The sequence below is a fragment of the Stegostoma tigrinum genome, chromosome 1 (genome assembly GCF_030684315.1).
Source record: "Stegostoma tigrinum isolate sSteTig4 chromosome 1, sSteTig4.hap1, whole genome shotgun sequence".
Taxonomy (NCBI): domain Eukaryota; kingdom Metazoa; phylum Chordata; class Chondrichthyes; order Orectolobiformes; family Stegostomatidae; genus Stegostoma; species Stegostoma tigrinum.
Window position 1 is genome coordinate 146,974,014 of NC_081354.1, and position 20,975 is coordinate 146,994,988.

General features: G+C 45.4%; 1 long non-coding RNA gene across 1 annotated transcript in view; it reads left to right on the forward strand.

Moving 5' to 3' along the window:
* The window catches only part of LOC132210576 (uncharacterized), a 114,208-nt gene extending 93,560 nt beyond the window's left edge, over positions 1–20,648 (forward strand). Inside the window, exons 3-4 of the long non-coding RNA XR_009446721.1 lie at positions 18,745–18,825; positions 20,489–20,648. This is a non-coding gene — a long non-coding RNA (uncharacterized LOC132210576). The remainder of the gene's footprint in view (positions 1–18,744; positions 18,826–20,488) is intronic.
* The last annotated feature ends 327 nt before the right edge of the window (positions 20,649–20,975 follow it).

The following is a 20,975-nucleotide window of genomic DNA, read 5'->3' on the forward strand; positions in this document are numbered from 1 at the left end:
CTCCACACTGCCCTCCAACCCCACCACACCCGGCACCTTCCCCTGCAACCGCAGGAAATGCTACACCTGTCCCCACACCTCCTCCCTCACCCCCATCCCAGGCCCCAAGATGACATTCCACATTAAGCAGAGGTTCACCTGCACATCTGCCAATGTGGTATACTGCATCCACTGTACCCGGTGCGGCTTCCTCTACATTGGGGAAACCAAGCGGAGGCTTGGGGACCGCTTTGCAGAACACCTCCGCTCAGTTCGCAACAAACAACTGCACCTCCCAGTCGCAAACCATTTCCACTCCCCCTCCCATTCTCTAGATGACATGTCCATTATGGGCCTCCTGCAGTGCCACAATGATGCCACCCGAAGGTTGCAGGAACAGCAACTCATATTCCGCCTGGGAACGCTGCAGCCATATGGTATCAATGTGGACTTCACCAGTTTCAAAATCTCCCCTTCCCCTACTGCATCCCTAAACCAGCCCAGTTCGTCCCCTCCCCCCACTGCACCACACAACCAGCCCAGCTCTTCCCCCCCACCCACTGCATCCCAAAACCAGTCCAACCTGTCTCTGCCTCCCTAACCTGTTCTTCCTCTCACCCATCCCTTCCTCCCTCCCCAAGCCGCACCCCCAGCTACCTACTAACCTCATCCCACCTCCTTGACCTGTCCGTCTTCCCTGGACTGACCTATCCCCTCCCTACCTCCCCACCTACACTCTCTCCACCTATCTTCTTTACTCTCCATCTTCGGTCCGCCTCCCCGTCTCTCCCTATTTATTCCAGTTCCCTCTCCCCATCCCCCTCTCTGATGAAGGGTCTAGGCCCGAAACGTCAGCTTTTGTGCTCCTGAGATGCTGCTTGGCCTGCTGTGTTCATCCAGCCTCACATTTTGGAATTCTCCAGCATCTGCAGTTCCCATTATCTCTGTTAAGAAGTTAAATTGGTTTGTCTGCGACCGTCAGTATAGAAATTGTAAGAGTAATACAGTTTTCCAAGGTTATGTGTAATGTGAGATTACTGAAATTACATTGGTTTCCATGGCATTTTCTTTGTGATGAAAACTGGTTTGTTGCTCGAGCCATAGAATTAACGACATTTATTAAGAAAGAGTTTTCTGACTTGCTTTCAGTAGATGTAGTAATGAAAGAAACTGTCTTCCAACTAATATACTTACATTTTCTCTCAAGCCAAGTCAAATCTTTTCAAATGGGCACTGAAGATCAAGGGCAAGTGTCCTCTTGCCAAGTGAGTTTTGAAAGAGTGGTCATGCTGGATTTTTCAATTCAGCACATTTTCTTTTTATTGAGGACATTTAAGGACTGAATTTATAATTATAGGCCTGGTATTTTGCTCATGTAGTCCTACTTCCCTTCTGTAAAATTTCGGTATGACAAATAGGGGAGTGAGTGCTAACTTGCAGGAGCAGGTATGGATGGTGGGGCTAAAAATAGAGTCATAGAGCTGTACAGCATGGAAACAGACCCTTCACTCCAACTTGTCTATGCCAACCAGATATCCAAAATAAATTTAGTTCCTTTTGCCAGCATTTGTTCCACATCTCTCTAAACCATTCCTATTCATATAGAATTCATCCAGATACCTTTTAAATGTTGTAATTTTACCAGCTTCCACCACTTCTAGTGGCAGCTCATTCTGTACATGAAACGTTTGCTGCTTAGGTCCCTTTTAAATCTTTTCCCTTTCACCTTAAAACTCTGCCCTCTAGTTTTGGACTCACCCATCCCAGGGAAACGACCTTGTCCATTTACCCTATCCATGCCCCTCATTGTTTTATAAGCCTCTATAAGGCCATCCCTCAGTCTCCAATGCTCCAGAGAAAATAGCTCCAGCCTATTCAGCCTCTCCCTACAGCTCAAACCCTCCAACTCTGGCAACATTTTGTAAATCTTTTGTGAACCTTCTCAAGTTTCACAACATCGTTCCTATAGCAGTGAGACCAGAATTGAATGCAGTATTCCATTGTGGCCTAACCAATGTCCTGTACAGTCACAACATGACCTCTCAACTCCTACATTCAATGCACTGACCAATATAAGCAAGCATACCAAATGCCTTCTTCACTATTGTATCTATCTGTTACAGTATGTTTCATTGAACTATGAACCTGCACTCCAAGGTCTCTTTGTTCAGCAACACTCCCCAGGACCTCACTATTAAGTGTATAAGTCCTGCCCTGATTTGCCTTTCCAAAATGCAGAACCGCACAGTTATCTAAATTAAATGGGCCACTCCTTGGCTCATTGGCCCATCTGATCAAGATCCCGTTGTATTCAGAGGTAACCTTCTTTACTGTTCACCACACTTCCAATTTTGGTATCTTCTGCAAACTTACTAACCATACCTCCAAATCATTTATATAAATGATGAAAAGCAGTGGACTAAGCACTGATCCTTATAGCACACCATTTGTCACAAGCCTCCAGTCTGAAAAGCAACCTTCCTCCATCAGCCTCTGTCTTCTATCTGCGAGCCAGTTCTGTATCTAAATGGCTAGTTCTTCCTGTATTCCATGTGATCTAACCTTGCTAACATGTCTACCATGCAGAACCTTGTCAAATATCTTATTGAAGTCCATACAGATTACGTCCACTGCTCTGCCCTCATCAATCCTCTTCATTACTTCTCCAACATACTTAATCAAATTAGTGATACATGATTTCCCACACACAAAGCCATGTTGCTACTATCTCTGAAACAATTTTAACCCTAATCAGACATTGCCTTTCCATATATATGTAAATCCTGTCCCTCACGATTCCCTCCAGCAACTTGCCAACCAGTGATATCCCTGGCTTTTCCTTGCTGTCTTTCTTACATGGATGTACAATGTTAGCCAAACTCCAGTCTTCCGGCACCGCACCTGTGGCTATTGATGATACAAATGTCTCAGCAAAGGTCCCAGCGATCATTTCCTGAGCTTCTGGGCAAAGTCTTTACACAAACAAATATGAACATGGAGTTCTAGGGTACACCTGAGCAGTCCCGGGAATTTATCCACCTTTATGTGTTTTAAGCCATCCAGCACTTCTTCCTCTGTAATATGGATATTTTTCAAGGTATTGCTATTTATTTCCCTGAGTTCTCTATCTTCCGTATCAAAATGTGAAAACTGACAATGGATTGAGAAGTTAGCTTCAAGTGCCAAGTCAGTATTTATGTGCAGCTTGTTCGGCTGAATTTGAGAAACACCTTGGGGAAGGTGGATTGTCAATTTCAATGACCCAGTTTTTGGAGCATGTAATGATTCATTGTTATGTCTGCTGAAACTGGTGCTGCAAATCAGTTTCTGGGTTTTATATCAAGCCTCTGGGGTGAATTGCCAAGCATGATTAGAGTGATGGAAGGCTTAAATTTGGGGTTTATGCAATGGTAACCATTCTTAGTCTGCCGCCATCAACCCTGCTCTGGCATCATTGTGGGGGAAACTTCAAAAGGGCCATCCACTAATCAGGTAACTGGAGTCAATTAATTTCCAGTTAAATGCCTCCTCCTGATGTCACTGGAGTTAACCTTCAGTGGGGGTGCCACAAATATGCAACCTGTGGTCTCATTGCTCAGAATTGAGGTGAATCAAGTTAGGGTAGGGTGGGAATCATTCTCCTTAACAGACTTCTGTTTCTATTGAAAGTCCCAGCCAATGCCTTTCCATCCTAATATTTCCCTTGTCCACTGCTAACTCTACTTCAACTTTCAATGTGCTTGCCCCCTCACTGCCTTCACAAAGGCCTGCCAGCCTGGCCCTGGTGAAACCTTCGACTTATAGCTCCACTACAGCCTGCATTTCCAGATTGGCTCCAGTCCCATCAGTTCCCACCTCTCCTGGTGGTGCTGCTGAGACAAAAGAACTACATTGCGATCTATTTGACTGGCCGCCCCTAGAGGTAGAACACTACTTGAGAGTGTGGCCCAAGACCTGGCTCAAGCCATTTAACAGGCTAACGGCTGTTCAATGGCCGTGCAGTCAGCTAACCAAGTGGAGGTGGGTTTGCATCCAACTTTTACATCAGGGAGTCCCGGGAGCCTCTGGACAAGCGGAGCAAAGTGTAGATGCACTGGTTGTTATCAGTGATTCTGCATTCTCTGGAATGCGTGTTATTGAGCCACCCTGCACTGCAATTGATGGGTAGTCTGATGAATAAACGAGACAATCTGCACTAACATTACTGTTAAAACTCTTTGAAAAAGTTAAATATTGTTGAATGGCATGTAATGGTTTTTTAAAAATAGTGTTGTAAGTTAATAATTACTGCTAAACCTGTTCATTGGCGTTGAGAAGCTAATTTAATATCGATGTAATGTTAAATTTCTCCATGATAAACAAATTTGTTGCATTTTATAAAAATATTTTTACCTTTTTTTGTTTTAACTTCAGTTTCATCCATAATCAGTATTTATATCTCTATCTAAGAATGAAATTGAAAATGAATGATGATTAAGTGGTTCTAATCTTTTGGCTAGCTGTCTGAGATAAATTCAATGTGATTGGCTCATCCCATTGTTGAGATCTTTGCATGGAAGCTCATTTTTAGGTCAGTGGCAAACTGTCACCAATATGTTCATCATCAAACAACATTAACACAGGTTCTAGAATCTAACTGTACTTGAACAGAGTTTGGTAAACTTGTCAATGAAAGCATGATGAGAATACAAGGTCAATTGAAGAAACTGAAGAGATGTCAGGGAAAAATTACAATGTGTACTGAAATCTCAGGGTAGCTTTCATATTTGTTTGTCTAAAGACTTTGTTCACTGTTTTGCACTGAGAACTGGCTTTCACAATTTTGTAGCTTGCTTGTACAACTCCAGAGCCTTGTATATTTGATCTCCATTTTACAGCTCTGATCTATTAGATCAATACTTAACATTTATATTTAACTTGCAATCTCAGATGAGGGCCAAAATGACCAAAAACTAGCACCAGCAGCAACCGCCTCCTCCTCATAGGCCTGACTGTCAATTGGAGAGAGGGGGTTATCAGAGAGATACACATCACAAGAGATTACAATGAAAGACAAAATGTAAAGCAGAGATAAAGGTCCTTGACATCTCAGAGTTCCAGTCTGTCAGGAGGTCTCTGTCAAGTGGTAGCAGACGTATATAGGCTGCTAGACACATGATCAGTGGTTAAGTAAACCTGGAAACCATCTTTTGCCAGGGGCCATCAAAATCACCATACCCTCAGCCTGTTTGCAGTTGGATCCTTCTCGGGCTCTGCTAGACAAAATTGCAGGATCATGCACTCAGAGGCCCTCAAGTCCCTAAGTTCTGTATCCATATTAGTACACTACTCTCACCCCCCACCCCTCAAGCCCTATGCACTTCCATTTTAAATTCTAGTCTCTTATGTGTGATGTTATTGATAGTCTGTTGAAAGTCCAAGTAAATAAAGCCCACTGGCTCTGCCTTATCAACTCTACTAGTTACATTATCAAAAATTGCCAGTAGATTTGTTAAGCAACTCATCCTTTTCATAAATCCCATGATGACTCTGTCCAATCCTGTCACTGTTTTCAACTACTGCTCTGCTACTAAATCTTTTATAATGGTGCTAAACATTTTTCCCACTACTGATGTCAGGCAAACCGATCTATAATTCTCTATTTCCTCTCTACCATCTTTTTAAAATAGTGATGATACAATTGCTACCATCCAAGCCATAGAAGCTGTTCAAAAGACTGTAGGAAATTGAAAGACGATTTCTAGGGCCAATTCCTTAAGTACTCTGGGATGTAGTTATCGGACACTGGGAATTTACACTCAAGTTGTACAAAAAGACAGCTCACAGTTCATCGCCACTTCCACAAGGGCAATTACGGATGGACAATAAAGGCTAATCTTGCCAGCAATTCCCACATTCCAGGGCAGTCGATTCATTCCTATGATTCTGCTCCTACATTGAATGTAATTGCTAATTTTTTACTTAAAATCTACCTTTATATGATGGCCCCAAATCTTTTGATTTCCTTCTTGTCCAAAAATCCATCAATATTTCTCTTCAACATGCTTATAACTGTGTGTCAGCTCTCATTCACACAATATGTATTCATTCATTCAGTCACATCATCCCAGGAATTAGTCCAATCTAGTTTGTTTCCCTCCCAGCAATCACTTTTGACTATGCTCAACAAGTCCTCATTTTCTTAATAACGAAATGTGAGGCTGGATGAACACAGCAGGCCCAGCAGCATCTCAGGAGCACAAAAGCTGACGTTTCGGGCCTAGACCCTTCATCAGATGAAGGGTCTAGGCCCGAAATGTCAGCTTTTGTGCTCCTGAGATGCCGCTGGGCCTGCTGTGTTCATCCAGCCTCACATTTTATTATCTTGGATTCTCCAGCATCTGCAGTTCCCATTATCACTGATTTTCTAAATGCCTTGTTATCTCATTCCGAACAATAATTTCTAGCATTTTCTCTACATGTAGTGTTAAGTTAACGGACCTCATGCTCCTTGTTTTCTCTGTCCTTAACTTTTTTATTTGTGGGGCAACATTACCTTTTTTCTGTTCTGAGTGTTTCCAGCATTTTCTATTTCCATTCATTACTATCTGTACTCTTAACATACTTCCACATTTACGAAGAATAAACTGCATATGGTATTGCAACTGTGGTCTAACCATTGCCTTATCCAATTGTGGTAAAACTCCTTTCAGCTTATGTTATAATCCTTTTGTGATAAAAAAAATATTATTTGCTAAATTCATTGATTTCCCATCTTCGGGCCAGATTTAGCGTATTGTGCCCATAGGTGCTATTGAGTTTTGAGAAGATTTGTAGCTCAGCTTGAGGTTCTGGATGTGAGTTTGCTCGCTGAGCTGGAAGGTTAGTTTTCAGACATTTCGTCACCATTCTAGGTAACATCATCAGTGAGCCTCCGATGAAGCACTGGTGTTATGTCCCGCTTTCTATTTATCTGTTTAGGTTTCCTTGGGTTGGTGATGTCATTTCCTGCATTGGTGATGTCATTTCCTGTTCTTTTTCTCAGGGGATGGTAGATTGGCTCCAAATCAATGTGTTTGTTGATGGAGTTCCGGTTGGAATGCCATGCTTCTAGGAATTCTCGTGCGTGTCTCTGCTTGGCTTGTCCTAGGATAGATGTGTTGTCCCAATCAAAGTGGTGTCCTTCCTCATCTGTATGTAAGGATACGAGTGATAGTGGGTCATGTCGTTTTGTGGCTAGTTGATGTTCATGTATCCTGGTGGCTAGCTTTCTGCCTGTTTGTCCAATGTAGTGCTTGTCACAGTTCTTGCAAGGTATTTTGTAGATGACGTTTGTTTTGTTTGTTGTCTGTATAGGGTCTTTTAAGTTCATTAGCTGCTGTTTTAGTGTGTTGGTGGGTTTGTGGGCTACCCTGATGCCAAGAGGTCCGAGTAGTCTGGCAGTCATTTCGGAAATGTCTTTGATGTAGGGTGTATCTTACATACAGATGAGGAAGGACACCACTTTGATTGGGACAACACATCTATCCTAGGACAAGCCAAGCAGAGGCACGCACGAGAATTCCTAGAAGCATGGCATTCCAACCGGAACTCCATCAACAAACACATTGATTTGGAGCCAATCTACCATCCCCTGAGAAAAAGAACAGGAAATGACATCACCAATGCAGGAAATGACATCACCAACCCAAGGAAACCTAAACAAATAAATAGAAAGCGGGACATAACACCAGTGCTTCGTCGGAGGCTCACTGTTGATGTTACCTAGAATGGTGACGAAACATCTGGGTACAAACCTTACAGCTCAGTGAACCAGCTTACATCTCGAACACAATAAAGACCCACTCTCTTGTGGACCGAGAGGAGGAGAGCGCTGTTTTGGAGGTGAAAGGAGGACGTCGGGTTGGCTGTGCACCCTTGCGACCAGTGGATCTTAATGCTGGCTTCGGCCTAACGCTGGTTCAGGGGAGCAGCCAACCTGCAACGATGGCTGCGGCAAGTGCTCGTGCCCCAGGTCAGGGGGTCCGGAACACCATCCGTGTTCCTGTAAAGAAGGTGGATGAAGGTGCACCTGTGGACCGCACCTTCTTCGTGAAGAGGGTCCTGTTGGACTGTTGTGGGTTTGCTGCTGCGGACATTTACTGCCTGCAGGATTTCCCCGGAGGGGGTTTTTACGATGTGACCTTCCGGAGTGCCAAGCTTTGCGAGCGCTTCCTGGAGGTTTTCAAGGAGAAAGGAGGTGAGGGCCCCCTCTCTGTATTGACCGCTGTCCCACTGTTTGTGATGCCAGCACAGAGGAGCCGTATGGTGACTGTACACATGTACAACCCGCATGTGCCAGCAGTTGATGTCCTGACCTTCCTCGGAAGGTATGTGAAGGTGGAAGGGGACCTAACTGACATCGTGGACCCCTTTGGCATCTGGACGAGTAAGAGGCAGATCAAGGTGACGCTGAGGATGGGCGCAGACGGGAATGTCGCACACCCACCGTCCAGCTTCGCGATCGGCGGGAGCAGGGGCTACCTGACCTATGCAGGGCAACCTAAAGTCTGCCATGCCTGTGGTAGGTCAGGTTACATGGCGGCCGACTGCAAAGCCACCATCTGCAGGAACTGCAGGGAGGAGGGACACCTTGCAAAGCATTGCCCACGAGAGAGAAGCTGCAACCTTTGCAGGGAAGCGGGCCACTTCTATAGGGCATGCCCGCGGCGGGGTACCACCTACGCCCAGGTCGCCGGCAGGGGAAATGCGGGGCCAGCCCCCCCGGAGGAGAGGAAGGCACCAGGGCCCAGCAAGGACCCCACTGATGTGCAGGAGGACCAGGCCGTGCAGGAGGGCCCAGCCCTGCAGGATGGGCCCGAGGCCAGCAAAGCACCCCTGCAGGCTCCGATCCCCCCCGACAACCCGGAGCCAATGGAGGCGGTGACAGGCGACCCAGGGGAGTGGACTACAGTCCGGAAAGCGAGGAGGAAGGTGCGTCGACGGGCCCAGGAACCTCAACAATCAGGAGGGAAGAGGCAGCTACAGGGGGGCTATAAGAGCTCCTCTGACGAGGAGGATTCGGAGAGGGCCCACCCGAAGCAGAAGTTAAAGGTCTCGAGGGGGAAGGAAAGCAGCACCCCGCTTCCAGGTGACGGGAGGCGTCCTGAGGCTCACTCCGACACCCAGTCAAGTGCTGCTGGAGCACTGGAGGGCCCCCCGGAACTTCCAGGCGGGAAGGAGGAAACAGCACGTCCCCAGCCTGATCCGGAGCCGGACCCTCCTGCCTCCGCACCCCTGACGGGGGGATGCCACCCGGAAGGCAGCACGGACGGTTTCCTGAGCCCGGAGAGCGTCCAGCAGTTAGCCCGGGCAATGGGCATGAAGGGACAGATGGAGGTGCTGGACCTTGGACCTGGGGAGGGTACTGCGGTCACTGCCCACAATGGGGGTACGAATTGCGAGCATTAATGTGCGCAGCGTCAAGTCAACCGCGAGATGTGTGTCCACGTTGGCCTACCTGACCACCATCAAGGCGGACCTCCTGTTTCTGCAGGAGTGCGGGATACCGCACCTCGGCAGGTACGGGAAATGGTCCGGCGCCTGGACCTGTGGGCCTTCGATCTGGTCGGGGGGTAACGACCGTCGCTCCTCGGGCCTGGCTATTCTGCTGCGGGGGCACAACTTCACCATCTCTCAAGTTCAGGAGGTGGTGGGGGGGCGCCTCCTAGTGGCTGACATCACCTACAGGAATGCTCCCCTGAGGCTGATCAACGTGTACGCCCCAGCGGTACGGAGTGAGCGGTTGGACGTCCTGCAGCGGCTTCCACCCCTGCTGGCTACGTCCAGGCCGGTCATCCTAGGCGGAGACTTCAACTGCATCATTGATGCAGATGGAAGATCCGGCGTGGGGACAGCGGGTGGGGGGATTCAACTGGACGTCACGTCCAGATTCCTGATGGGCACGGTGAAGGACGCCAAGCTGCTCGACGTCTTCAGCACCCCTGCAGACGGAGCGCAGCAGAGGTACACCTGGTCGCGGCCAGACGGGTCTATCCGCTCAAGGATAGACTTCCTGTTTGTGTCACGGGCGTTCTCGGTCAGATCCACTGGTGTCGAGCCGGTGTTCTTCTCTGACCACTGCCTCCTGTTGGCCGACTGTCACTTACAGGACGACCAGCCGGCCGGCAAGGGGACGTGGAAGCTCAACACGACTCTGTTGACCCCAGAGAACGTTGAGGAGCTTAAGAGGGAGTACGCTGGTTGGAGAACCGTGAAACCCCTCTTTGAGTCTCCAGGCGACTGGTGGGAGACGGTGAAGGAGAACATCAAGAGGTTCTTTGTCCTCAAGGGTGTTCAGAAGGCAAGAGAGAGGCGGGGAAAGCTGTCGCGACTCCAGAAAAGGGTGCAGAACCTGCTCCTTCTGCAGTTGATGGGGGTCGATGTCACGGAGGACCTCCGCGAGGTGAGGGGCCAGCAAGCCTCGCTCTTCGCCGCGGAGGCCTCCAGGATAATCTTCCGGTCCAGGGTCCGCTCCGTGGAGCAGGACGAGACGTGCTCGCGTTTCTTCTTTCAGAAGGTGCACAAAGAGAGCTCTGTGCTTAGCCGGCTGAAGGAGGACGACGGCTCGGTGACGTCGTCTCGGCCCGACGTTTTGAGGATCAGCAGATCCTTCTATGCCGGACTGTACGACACGAAGCCCACGGACAGCACGGCCTCCGAGTCGTTCCTGTCGTCTATCACGGAGGTCTTAGACGGCGGCACGAGGGAGTGGCTGGACCGGCCGATATCCCTGGACGAGCTGGCCAGAGCCCTCAAGTCCTTGCAGAGGAATAGGACTCCCGGAAGTGATGGCTTACCGGTCGAGCTGTATTCTGCTCTGTGGGGCCTGGTCGGCCAGGACCTGCTGGAGGTGTACGATAGTGCGCTTCGGGCAGGGGAAATGTGCAAGTCCATGAGGAAGGGCATCATCACCCTCATTTACAAGAGGAAGGGGGAGAGGGAAGAAATTAAGAATTGGCGTCCCATTTCACTTTTGAACGTGGACTACAAAATCCTGGCCAAGGTCATTGCCAACCGGGTCAGGTCTGTCCTGGAGTCGGTGATTCACCCTGACCAAACCTGTGCTGTGCCGGGCAGGAAGATCGCTGAGAGCCTCGCGCTCATCAGGGATACGATCGCCTACGTACAGGACAGGCGGGTGGACACCTGCCTCGTCAGCCTGGACCAGGAGAAGGCCTTCGACAGGGTCTCTCATGCTTACATGAGGGACGTCCTCTCCAAATTGGGGTTCGGGGAGGGCATCTGCAATTGGATCCGGCTGCTCTACGCCAACATCGTTAGCGCAGTCTCGATCAACGGGTGGGAATCAGACAGTTTTCCTGTTAGATCTGGAGTCAGTCAGGGCTGCCCACTCTCTCCTGCCTTGTTCGTGTGCTGTGTGGAGCCCTTCGCCGCCTCCATCAGGAAGGACGTGAGCCTGAAGGGCGTGACTATCCCAGGCAGCGGAGGCCTTCAGGTCAAGACCTCCCTGTACATGGATGATGTCGCCGTCTTCTGCACCGATCGTCGGTCGGTGAGTAGGCTGTTGGACATCTGCGGCCAGTTTGAACTGGCCTCGGGTGCCAAAGTCAATAGGGGTAAGAGCGAGGTCATGTTCTTCGGGAACTGGGACGACCGCTCCTTCATCCCCTTCACCATCAGGACAGACTACCTGAAGGTGCTGGGTGTTTGGTTTGGTGGAGCTGGGGCATGCACTAGGACTTGGGAGGAGCGTATCTCCAAATTTAAGCAGAAGCTGGGCAGGTGGACGCTCCGGTCCCTCTCCATCGCGGGTAAGAACCTGGTTGTCAGGTGCGAGGGGCTTTCGGTACTGTTGTATGTGGCGCAGGCCTGGCCTATTACCTGGACCTGCGCCGCTGCGGTCACCCGGGCCATCTTCCACTTCATTTGGGGGTCGAGGATGGACCGGGTCCGCAGAGATACCATGTACAAAGACCTGGGAAATGGGGGAAAGGGCGTACCGAACGCCACCCTCACCCTGACGGCTACCTTTGTGTGTGGCTGCATCAAGCTATGCGTAGATCCTCGGTACGCAAACACCAAGTGTCACTATTTACTGAGGTTCTACCTGTCCCCGGTGTTGCGAAGGATGGGCCTGGCCTCGTTGCCGCGGAACGCTCCGAGTAGTTGGACCGTTCCGTACCACCTGTCCTTCGTGGAGAAATTTTTGAAAGGAAACACCTTTGACCACAAGGCCGTCAGGCAGTGGTCAGCACGTAGTATCCTCAGGACCCTTCGGGAAAAGGAGAGGGTGGATCCCGTCGTGTGGTTCCCCACGCAGACTGCCAAAGTCGTTTGGCAGAATGCCTCATCGCCAGAACTTTCAAACAAGCACAAGGACATTGCTTGGCTGGCGGTGAGAGGGGCTCTGCCAGTGAGATCCTTTATGCATGCCCGGAATCTCTGCACCACCGCACGCTGCCCTCGAGGTGGCTGCGGGGGGGACGAGACTGTCGATCACCTCCTTCTGGAGTGTGCCTATGCGCAGGAGGTCTGGAGGGGGATGCAGTGGTATTTGTCGAGGTTCGTCCCGAGCAGCTCCGTGACGCGGGACTCCGTGCTCTACGGGCTGTTTCCGGGGACGCACACCGAGACCAACATCAACTGCGCCTGGAGGACCATCAATGCGGTGAAAGGCGCTCTTTGGTCTGCCCGCAACTTGCTGGTCTGCCAGCTGAAAGAACTGACCCCGACCGAGTGTTGCAGACTGGCGCACTCCAAGGTCCAGGGCTACGTGCTGAGGGACGCGCTAAAGCTTGGGGCAGCCGCCGCCGAGGCGCGGTGGGTAAAGACCACCGTATGAGCCCCCTCGTCCAGAAAAGGGAAAAGAATCCTATCTGGTAACTGGGCCCAGCTGGCGCCTTCCCCAACTGGTCAGGGGGCCAACTGGGACTGTGCGGGGTGACGACTGCCGGGGAGGTTTCTTTGCTTTGTTTCTTTTTTCTCTGTTTTGTTTTTTTTTTCCCTTTAGTTGGTGTACGTACCCCCGGGTAACCCGGAGTGGCTTGCATGACTGGGTAGGTGTATAAATGTTTTATTTTTTGTACATTCTATGAATAAAGTATATTTTTTCAAATAAAAAAAAAAGGTGATGAAACGTCTGAAAACTAACCTTCCAGCTCAGCGAGCAAACTCACATCCAAATTCATTGATATAAACTGTAAATAGCTGAGGAGGAAGCATTGACCCTTGTGATGTCCCATGATTTGTCTTCCTGAAAATGACCTGTTTTTGGCTTCTTTCTGTTTTCCGTCCTTTAACCAACCCTCAATCCATGCTAATATTGCCCTCAAAACACAAATATATTTGCTACTCACATATATTCTTTCACAAATCCACACTCTCCTTGTTCAATTGTACTGTGATCTTCTGAGTGTCTTGTTATCTGAGTTCTAATAACAGATTCTACCACAATCCCGATATTTGACATTAGACTAACTGACCTAATACTCCCTGTTTTCTATGTTCCTCATTTGTAAATTTGTGAGGTATAGTACCTTTTATCTGCTCTGAGTATTTCAAACATTTTCATTTACATATGTTTCTATACATGCTATTAATTCAGCCATTTTAACTTTATTTCCCCGGGAATCACTTTTGTTACTAAAGCTACGTGCCTTTTCTTGACTCATTCTGATTATTTTTCCCCAAATTGCTATTTTCTGAAATTTCCCACTACCAGTTTAAAGTACCAATTTAAAGCCCTCACCACCACTTTTGGTCCCTGTTTAATGGAAAAGTCCCCTCTCATCATAGTCCTGCATTCAATAGAGGGGATCAATTCTCTCCCTTTTTCATGCCAATTTCTCTTCCTCCACCATATTAACCCCATCATTTGCACTGGGCCTCTTCCTCTCTCAAAAGCAAACCAAAAAAATTTGAACACCTTTCTTAGGAATTGATTTCTTGTTTGTGGGTTACTTTATATAAAGCAGTATAGTACATTACAACTTATAAAGTACATATTAAAATACAATGACTTCTACGTGTGCAGTTTGCAATCCAAAATAGACTGTTTTCCAGGCAGAGTCACAACATTTTATATATACAATTGATGGGGTCTTTAGAGGTGGAAGCTCTGAGTGGTAAGGTACATACACAACAACCTGCACATTGAACTCCAGCTCAGCTTCCATGAAGTGAAGATCTTTGAGTTGTGGATGCTCACTGCACATGTGATTATCTGAGATTTTAATACTTCCCAAAAATTTGTCCACATTGATTTGCAACCCACACTGCCATCTGTCTCTATCCCGATTAAAGTGTATATACTTACTCAACTTAGAGTTTTCTTGGAGGTAATCAACTAATTTCTTTATCAAGTTTAAGTGAGATTAAATTAAATATTTACCTGTGGCCTACCCCCGTCACCCCTTCCTTGTGCTGTGACACATTTTACAATCTTCTTCTCAAATCATTCACATAATCATTGTGATCAGAGATAATGGGAACTGCAGATGCTGGAGAATCCAAGATAACAAAGTGTGGGGCTGGATGAACACAGCAGGCCAAGCAGCATCTCAAGAGCACAAAAGCTGATGTTTCGGGCCTAGACCCTTCATCATTGCCTGCCTTTTCCTTTAATTCCACCTTGGCTTCGCTCTTTTCAAAGCTATGTACTTGCTCTTTATCATTGATGGAGCACACGGGCACATAGGTGGGGATAACAGAAGGAAAAAGGCAATTTTAACCATTCAAGCTTAAAGCACACTTGTCTTCATTGTTCAGTCCTTTCAGTATAGAGGTGAGGAAGGGTCACCTAATCTGAAACTTTAACTCTGATTTTTTTTCTTCACAGATGCTGCCAGACCTGCTGAGCTTTTCCAGTAACTTCCGTTTTTGTTCCTAATTTACAGCATCCGCAGTTCTTTTGGGTTTTAGTTGGGAAGTCATGCCTCTTCTGGTGAATTGTGTCTGGTTCTGGTTGCCCTGCAATAGGAAGGACATTATTAAGCTACAGAGGGTTCAGAAGAGACTTACCAGGATGTTGTTAGCAAGGGAAGGCTTGAGTTATGAAGAAAGGCTGGATATGCTGGGACTTCTTTCTTTGAAGCAGAGGACATTGAGATTCATAGAAGCTTATAAAATCATGAGTGGTATAGATAGGGTTGGTGTTTTTTTTCATTAAGATGGACAGTTTGAAGACTAGCGAGCATGTTTTTAAAGTGACAGGAGAGAGGTTTAAGAAGGACATGAGGGGCAAATGTTTTACAGAGAGGGTGACTCACATGTGGAATAAACTTTCTGAGGAAGTGATGGATGTTGGCAGAGTCACAATGTTTAAAAAAAAACACTTAGATAAGTATGTGAATCATAAATGCTTGGAATGACATGGGCCAGGAGCAGGTAAGTGGGGCTGGTTTAGCTAGGGATTATGTTCAGCAGGACTTGCTGGACTGAAAGTTCTGTTTCCATGCTGTATGACGCTATGACTCTACGGGAAGGAAAGCATGCGCACCTTTTTTGCATGTTCTCCTGTATACATCCTAATATTCAACCAAGTTCATGCTCCCATACCCGAGGCACAAAATCCTGAATTTCCATTCCATCCCTCCTTCCACCACAAAGCAACTTTGCTGGTGTCCCTAATCCTTCCCCAACCAAATACCCTGAAGTAGAAACAGATTTGCTGGCAGCTCTTGAGGGTGGAACGTGTACTCTCACCTTGTTAAGGTTGCTCCCAGTGAATTATTACTACTGGGCGGTCCATCTTAAGGTACCAAATGATTTTTTGACAGGCAGGGTGGAGATATAAGGAACATGTATTCTCTGTAAAATTCATCCACTGGAATTATTATGATCACCACAATTCATCAGTACCTTGAGGTCAGAGTTGTAAATTCTCTTGACAGCCTTCCTCAAGACTGCAAAACCTGCATCCCCATGGAGCAGGTGAAAGTACATCTCATGTTACATCTGGCAGAAGTGGTTAATCATCACATAGAGGTGTTTGGCTGTTTGGACAAGGTACTGGATTAAGAAAGCAGATTCATGAAAAATATCAATTATTATTTGAATTGTTGTAAATGAATAATTCAGTTTCATTATCTTGATGCGAATTGTTCAATAATTTAAAGATTAGATGAAAACCTTACGCCTTTATCTTTCCATATCTTTTATGGAATATGCCTGCCTCTGGCCCATCACTGGGTCAGTGGATTAGCCAATTAAAGTAACTCTGACAGGCATTTGCACCACAAGAAGTGCATTTGATTTACTCTACACTTCTGTTTCTGCTTTCGGGATTTATGAATGTGCTCATAGAACCATTTGCTTCATTGCACAACTTAGTTTCTTATGTTTCAAGGAATAAGTAAATGATTATTCCACTGATCAAAATAAAGCAACTCAAGCGTAATTATGCTGAATGTGTCTGGATGATTGCACTAATGATTGTTAAGAGCATTGCAAGAGAGGCAAACTATCCTAAATATTTCACATATTCAAATAATCTGCTTGTGGCTCTTAGATTTGTGCTGTTTATTTTGTCTGCTATTGCTACTTCAGTACTCTTCCAGGCTGTCATTATTATGGGTCTGTGCTTATCAACATATTTGATCAGCTATGAAACTTTCTCAAATGTTGATGTGAATATTATCCAGCTTGATATTATGTTTGATCAAGTCTTTCAGTTGCTCTTCCTAACCAAATTCCTTCTACTTAGTCCATTGTATAACATCCTTTGGAGTACTCTGGTGTATTCAATGGAGACAAGGGGGCATGTTGAGAACCTTGAGTTAGTGGATGAGATTTGCCACTCAACACTAAATCAGAAAGTTACCCCAGTGTCAGCAGACCTGCACAACATACTCTTGCTGTTGTAATCTCAGCACAAGGTTTTATAACATTCTCATGAATATTGCAGTTTTTATTATTTTCTCTGTCACGTAATGTTTCTCATGGAATTCAGCAGCTAGACTTTCAATCTGGGATCCTGATCCTGACCCCAGACTCTGAGTCAGTGATGTAATTCTTTGGAAAATACAAATCACATGATTGATCCAGCAACAAGCTCAGTGTCTAATTAGTGACACTGAACACTGTCAAGAGGTGGGAGCTGCCTCACTTGTAAGTGGTCCCTTATTTTTAAACTATGATGTCTAGTTCTAGATTCTCCCACTTGAGGAAACATCCATCTGGTCAAGTTCAAGGGGAATTAAATGTTTCAGGTAAGTTACTACTGACTCTTCTAAATTCCAAAGGCAATAGACATAGCCGGTCTAAGGCAATCTACTCAGTCCAGGTATCAGTCTCAAATCCACTAGGAATTGCATCCAAAGCATTAACATCCTTCCATAAATACAGTGACCTGTATTGTCCACAATACTCCAGATATGGTCTCACCAATGTTCTGTTTCGATGAAGCATAACTTTGTTTGCCTTGCATTCAATTCTCCTTGCAGTAACCTTAACATTCTACTAGCTTTCCTGATTACTTGCTGTAACTGTATATTAACCTCTTGTAATTCATGCACTTGGACACCCAGATCTTTCTGCATCTCAGAGATCTGCAAGCTCTAGATATTTAGAAAACACACTTCTTTTTTCATTCTTTCTAACAAAAAGGACAATTTTAACTTTTCCATAATGTACTCCATTCTCCAGACCTTTGCTTACTTACTTAATCTATCTACATCTGTTGTAGGCTCCTTAGGTACTATTTTCAAACCTTTTCCCCACACACCTTTGTGTCATTGGCTAATTTAGTTACCATCCTTTTGATCCCTTCTTTCAAACAATTTAAATAAATTGTAAAGAATTGAGGTCCTAGCGTGAAGCGCTGCAGTACACCAGTAAAGACAGCCTGCCAGACAGAAAATAATCTACTTATTCCTACTGTCTACTTCCTGTTAGCAAACCAATTTTCTACCCATGCCAATGTGTTATTCCCCCCAATAACATGAGAGTTTATTTACTGCTATAATCTTTGACATGGCACCTTATCAAATGAAAAACAAATACAATACATTCACCAGTTCCCTTTGCTGCATTTTAAGTTATTCATCAAAGAATTACACTAAATTAGTTAAACATGACTTCCATTTGACAAAACCAAACTGGCTCTGCCTGATTATCTTTATCTTACCAATAATATCTCTAAAATTTTGCCTATCTCAGATTTTAACTAACTGACCTATAGTTTCCTGCTTTCTGTCTCCCTCCCTTTTTGAATAAAAGAGAAACATTAGCTATTTTCTACTCTAAAGGAATCTTCCTTGAATCTAATGAGTTTTAGAAAATTTAAAACAATGTACCAAATGTTTCTCCCCAGGTGTCAGCAGCAGTGTCCAAGAGATGAATCATTGATTTGAGGAGATTCCTTCTGTAGGTGAAGGTTTAGAGAACTCGAATCAGAGACAGAACTTATGAAAATATGAATGAAATTCTGATGAAAGGTCACAGATATTAATGTTCATGCTGGTTTTCTTTCCAGAGTTGCTGCTTGAGCAGATTTCTCGCTTTTTATTGAGGGTTGTGATGGCAGTAACAAGTCCTGACTCAAGTACAAGTAGAGACTGAAGCTTTGTACATACTGAGCTATGTCCCACTTTGATTCGAATTTCAAGTACCATAAACATTCAAATTATACAAACTCTTGACTATTTCCACTAACACTTTTTATGCCCTTCCAGACATCTTTCCTTCCATCAGTGCATTGGAGTACTTTCCATTGTTTAAATTCTATTTCTGCATGCAACTGTATTTTAACCCGTCCCTACATTAATTCATATATCCTTCTTGCAGATTTCATCAAGGTCACAAAAACTTCCATTCCTTTGGAGTGTGATGGGACTGGCATTTCATGTTGTGACTGCTTAGAAAAAGGTATGAAGGCATGTGCTTATGTGGACAAGAGATTGGATTCAAAAATTTGACTTTAGTGAAGGAATGGCTTCACACTTTTGTCACCTTAATGTATACATTAGAAAGAAAGGGTCAAATATTTGCAACCTCAGTATTCCAGAGTATGTATTAGGATTCACCCACCCATGACCTCCTACTCTGGATTGTTAATTCTATTGCCTTTAAAAGTGTCTTGCATCACTAACGGCATGACACTGTATCTACTTTTTCCTTGATTCCCACTGCAACATCCCAGAAGAAATGTACAAATGGATTCCTCTCCTACTTTGTAAAGGGGCCTAGAATAACCACCATAGAGTTATAGAAAAGTAAGGTACGGAAACAGACCCTTCAGTCCGACTCATCCTTGCTGACTAGATTGCCTAAATTAACCTAGTCCCATTTGCCACCATTTGGCCCATATCTCTCTTGACCCATCCTATTCATATACCCATTCAGGGGCCTTTTAAATGTTACAGTTGTACGAGCCTCCAGCACTTCCTCAGGTAGCTCATTCTACATACGTATCACCCTCTGCATGAAAAAATTGCCCCTTGTGTCCCTTTTATATCTTGCCTCTCTCAACATAAGCCTGTGTCCTCTAATTTTAGCCTCCATAACCTGGGAAAATAACCTTGGCCATTCACCATATCCATGCCCCTCATGATTTATAAACCTCTACAAGGTCACCCCTTAGCCACCAATGCTCCAGGGAAAATAGCCCCAGCCTATTCAGCCCCTCACTATATCTCAAACCCTCCATCCCCGCAACATCCTTGTAGATTTTTTCTGTACTGTTTCAATTTTAACACCCTTCCTATCGCAGGGAGACCAAAACTGAATGCAATATTCTAAAAGTGCCCTAAATAATGTCCTGTACAGCTGCAACATGATATTTCAACACCTATACTCAATGCACTAATTGATAAAGATCAATAAACCAGATTGTGAATGTCTTGTGAGAGCTTAGTCTCAAACTATGTCTGGACTTTCAGGGTGGACTCTTTTACCTTTAGTGGCTTAGTATTCTTGCTCTCACTCAATAAAGCAGCCTGTCAATGTTTGTCCAGAGCCACTGGAATGTCTGAGCTAGGTTTGTAATGCTGGCTACTAACTCTATTATGCCACTGGACTTGTTTGGGAACATGCAAGGTAAGATTAGGTGTTTCCAAGCCTTATCCTAACTTCCAGCCTGAAGATTCTATTAGATTATGCTGGAAGGCTCTGGAAGGGTTTCTGAACCCGAGGGTCAACACATTAACCTGATATCAACAGAAGAATATTTGCTGGAATTTTGCCACAACATTAAATAGCCCTTTGAATCTAAATCTTAATGCACCTTTGGCTTTTTGTCAGTGTTTGTATAAATACATCTACTATTGTAAAAGGGGCCCTGGTGAAAATGAGTTTAAATCTGTGTGATAATTTTGAATTGCTTATGGAAGGCTGCACAATTAAATTTATGGCTCTGCATTAATCGCTCGTCTTTCTCCAGGACATTACACACTCCATCCTTTGTTTAGAATCACGTACATGGTTGTTTAGCAAACAAGTAGATACAGTTAACTAATGCAGGCATGAGCTGCTGAATGCTTTGGGTTTGTTTATGTCTATAATGGTCCATTTTCTCCTGTCATTCTTTTAGATTTACGGAACCAGGAAAAGGGAATTCTTCAGATAATTAGAACAAAATCATTTAAGTGATTGTTGCCCAATCTTTTGAAATTGCGATGCTAACCCAACCCAGAAGGAACCTCTAGTGCAGTGAGATGAGTAGTGACCTTCTCTGTCAGATCCTGTTAAGAATGCCGTCTTCTGTGGGGGTAAGCACTTTTCCAGTTATGAGTTGATCACTGAAATGTAATTCTACAGTCGGTTATATTCAGTGTTAACTCAACTGCAAACTTTCATCAAAAAGAGATTGTACATCTCAGTTACAACTAGAAGCCTGACACCAGCTTGTGGAGCAATTATAACACTCTGTGGCCTATGAACAGTTAACTGAAAATCATACTGTTACTATCTGCTCCTTCTTCATCTCTTCTTCTTGACTCTCCTTTTGAACTGTGTCCTAAAATTGAAATTAACACTTCAAGTTAAAGTAACATTCAAAGTTGACTCAACTTCAGAAG